General features: G+C 38.6%; 1 long non-coding RNA gene across 1 annotated transcript in view; it reads right to left on the bottom strand.

Annotated features, from left to right (window-relative positions):
- Positions 1–360: 360 nt before the first annotated feature.
- The window catches only part of LOC116528067, a 7899-nt gene continuing 3851 nt past the window's right edge, over positions 361–4408 (bottom strand). Inside the window, exons 2-3 of the long non-coding RNA XR_004258840.1 lie at positions 1027–1232; positions 361–613 (exon numbers count right to left, since the gene is read on the bottom strand). This is a non-coding gene — a long non-coding RNA (uncharacterized LOC116528067). The remainder of the gene's footprint in view (positions 614–1026; positions 1233–4408) is intronic.

Raw genomic sequence — 4408 nt, forward strand, 5'->3', positions numbered from 1 at the left:
AGTAAATTTTGTGATCATGCATTTATCAAAAATGTATTTATGTTGCAAAGCACAGAGCTATTTTAAGACAACATAGAAGCAACCTAGCCTTCATGAAGGCTGTTCTAGTGGGGGAAACCTGGCAACAAATAATTATCACAATTAATTAATTTCAATTGTTATGAAGGAAACAAGAGAGGAATATGAGCTATTCTGGGAGGTCATTAAGGACTTCTTTAGAAAGTGACATGTAAAGGACTTAGCCATGAAGATGCTGTGACCATCACTGGGATATAAAGTTATAACTCATACTTTCACACTCAACAATTTACTGACTACAGCCATAATGTCACCATCTTCAAATTCTGAAGAGAGAGCATTTGGTCCATTGACTGCCTGGTGTCAGGGCAAGTATACATTTCTGACCCATTTGGTTGTGACTTGGGAATGAGAGTGTGCGAAAGGGAATAGGGGCCTATAATTTCCAAGGACTAAAGAAGACGCTGTTAAACTGGGAGAGATGTTGAATATGACCATAAATTGAATTATGTTTCTAATATAAGCCTCTGCTCACCTTTTCATTCCCAGAGCTCTGCAGAGTACCAGGCATATAGGAAGCGTTCAATGTTGAGTGCTGGATTGAGTGAATAAATGAATAAAGGCAATTAGAGACATAGCAGAAGGCAATTTTTGTCTCCTGTTAAGTAGTAAGAAAGTCTATATACCAGATCAATGATGGCCCTCTCCCAATATACTACTACCATCACTTCCATCATCTTTTGGAACTGTGCCTCACTTACAGACAGGCTAACGAGATTAGAACTATTTTGATTATAATTGATACCTGATTTTTATTTTTATATCTGAATCCAGTGCTTCTCAGACTTAACAGAGCATAAGAATCACCTGGCAGCATATGTGAAAACACAAAATCCCAGGTCTCACCCATTTCAGAAGAGCCAAAGGAGAACCCAAGAATATGAATTTTAACAAAGATCCCAAGTGATTAAGATGCAAATGACTGAACTGACTTGGAGAAATACTTACCTCTAGTCATTCTCTTCCCATGTCCAGTCTACCACAGATCTAAAATGGTCCCATAGGTTTCTTTGCCTTCCATTGCCATTGTCACTGAAAGTTTAGGTATTTTTCAGTCACATTCCAATAGCCACATATCTGTTCTTTCTTCAGAGTCCCCATGTCTCAATCCAACTTGCACTTTAATTCATTATATCTTCTCAAAACAATGATTTCTGGATTAAAACAAAAGGTTACAATGACTCTACAAAGTAGCAGAATCTAATATGCTTACATTTAAACTACAAATTTGAATTGTAATTTTTCTCCATTTTAGCCTCCTCGAATTTGAAGCCTTTTACTTTATACAACTCCAAAGGCATCCTACTTAAGTGCTTTTCGAAAGACTTTCCTATTTTATATGACATAATACTGCCCAAAAGGAAACCTAAAACAACAATAATCAGGAAGCCTAGTTTTAATCCAGTGTTTTTCAAGCTGGCTGTGTGAATGTGGGTAATTTCCTTAACTTCTCTGGAATCCATTTGTTTCATCAGTGAAGACAGAATTGGCCTCAGCTAGTGGCTGTCACACATTTTGATGACCACCCACTGTAAGAAATAGGTCATGACAATGAAGTTTCACAAACAGCAAACAAAACGCACTTACTGCATGTGATGGACTCTGATATTTTATCTCACAATCTACTTTATTCTATCATATTATTTCTTGCATAAAAATGCTAGTTGCAACTTTCTAAACTGATTTCACAACACCCTACCAGATCATAGCTGCAGTTTGAAAAATACACAGATGATCTTTATGATCTGCTCTAGTTCTAATGTTCTATGATAACGAATAAACATGGCAGCTCTTTTGCATACTTGTATGTCTTCCCAATTTATATATTTTCACTTTTATAGATAAACTCTAGGGGAAAAATAGATTTGCTAAGGTTATCTGACAACTCTGATAAAACAGTATTGATACATGTTATAAATCAGTTTAATAATGATACAAGCCAATGGAAAAAAATAGGATTTATTTTCTCATTTTCTTTTTGCTCCAGGTACAGATTGCATCACAAAAATTCTTACCATGATTGAGGAAGAGGTACCAAGATTGAAGTGATGTCCCTTCATATTTTGGTTATATCACTTGGCTCTCAGCCTTGGCTTCACTGTAAAATCAACCTGGGGAAGTAAAATAAGCAAAAAACACCCTCATTCTGGAACTATTAATTCAGACTATAAGAGAGTGGAACTGAATCATCAACATTTTTTAATCTCTGCAAGCGAGGTCTGAGAAGAACTAGACTAGCTGATACACCTCAAAAGCCACAGTGGTCTGGCTGCCTAGTTTAGTCCAATGACAGAGAACAAGGGTGATGGCAAGCACTCTTGCTTGAATGTAACATTCCCATTTTACTCCCTCGTCCTTACATTCCTCCCCTAAGCTTCACACTATTCTTCTCCTTCATCATCTTCATAATCCAAAATTGAGAACTGCTACCTACTGCAATTTAAGCAAGAACGTCTTTAAGTCCCAAATCTGCTCCATTGGCCCTGCTCACATACCTTTCCGTTCTTGAGTGCAAATGCCATTTGGGAAGGGTCACTTTATAAACTATCAATCCTTTTCTCTCTGTTCTCCAACCCGTTCTGCAGAGGGGAGATATAAACAGCTTACAGATGCGTCATTTTGAAGACCTGGTAACAGGGGAAGAGCAGGAATTAACAATTGCCTCTATCACACAGGTGAGCACTAGGAAAAGTGGGCTAAGAACGGTTGGAGATTTGGAAGACACAAGTAGGCAAAAATGGCCACAGGCAGAGAGACTCAAGGGACTAAAGGGTGTTAGAAGTCATGATTTGGCTTCAATGCAACAAAACCTAAATTTTGAGTGAATCACACATTTAAAAAATCCATTGGAGAGAACAGAGATTATGAGAAACATACCAAAAAAAAATAAAATGAAAAAATGTAACAAATGTATGTTTTGGAGGGTTACAGTGCTTTTGGTTTTTGCTCTGTAGACTTGATTTCGTTATAGTGATCAGTTTTTCTTAATAAACAAATGAATCGAATTTTGAGATACAGGGGCTTTGTTTTGAATTCATAAATTCTCATGTCAGATGAAAGCTACCGGCATTTATATGCTTCCTTATCGCCACCTGGTGTGCTTTAAAATAATGCAAGGGAAAGATAGCATAGTGCAACTGAGTTATCAATGGAAAATCAAAGCTGGTGACTAAGCAGTTTATTAACAGACAAATACCCTTGATGTAACTCAATGAGCCGCAGATGTAATACGGGAACATCTCATTCAATAATGTGGCTTTCTCTGGCCTGCAGAAACCGATGAAAGGGCTTTCTTTTGTTTTGAGTTTATGACATTTTGATGATGTTATTTTAATATATAATAAAATTATAAATAATATTACAAATAATAAATTATGATAAAACAAATAAAATTTTAATTTTTAATAATATTGGTACAAAAAGGTGACGGTGTTTTATTTCATTATGTTTTGATTCCCTTACTTGGCAAAAATAGGATAAATTTGGGAGAGGTGATCAGCTTTTCTGGAGAAGGCTAAGAGAGGTATCAAAGAACTCAGGCACCACCTCTGGCTTTCTCCCCTCTCCCCAGCATAAGGATAAGACTTGACTTAGGTTGAGTTGGTTCAAAATTTGCACAGGAGTGCAGGTGAGATAGACATCTCCTTAATGGAAATGTGCAGACGATCAATACAACTGCTTCTGGAATGCTGAAAGGAATGCCACAGAAGGCTTGTGGTGAGCAAGAATCAAGCCTCTTCTCAATGCTGGCAGGTTTCTACCAGCTTGGAAAATGTTACCAACAGTGATGTGCTCTCTAAAGAAGCAAGGGGAGGGAAAGCCACACTGAAATACCATACTGCATCTGCTCACACTCTGTGGGGCTCCCTCATACCTACTGATTTCTGTGCTAGTGGCAATATGGATTGGGGCCGCATAGCAAGTGTTGGGAAGAATGTGTGGGCAAGTGTGTGTGAGTGGCGCTTCGTATGTGTTTATGTGTGGTTGTGCCTATGTGAGTAAGTGTAGGTGGCTATGTTTGTGAGTGTGTATCTGAGTGTGTGGGGGGTGTGTCTGTGTGTGTGTGATTATGGCTGTTGTGAGTGTGCACATGAGTGTTGGTGATGTGAATGACTGTGGGTGGAAATATGAGTTTGTGAGTGTGTGGGTGTGGGGTTGTGCTGCTGTGGATATGTGTGAGTGTGGATATCAGTGTGGATGAGTGTAGGTGACTGTGTGTGGGAGTGTGAGTTTGTGAGTGTGTGGGGGGGGTGTTTGTGGGGGGTGTGGGTGGCTGTGGGTGTGAGTGTGTGAGTGTGGATATCAGTGTGGATGAGTGTAGGTGACTGTG

The sequence above is a fragment of the Sapajus apella genome, unplaced genomic scaffold (genome assembly GCF_009761245.1).
Source record: "Sapajus apella isolate SASKATOON/1434 unplaced genomic scaffold, GSC_monkey_1.0 scaffold56, whole genome shotgun sequence".
NCBI lineage: Eukaryota > Metazoa > Chordata > Mammalia > Primates > Cebidae > Sapajus > Sapajus apella.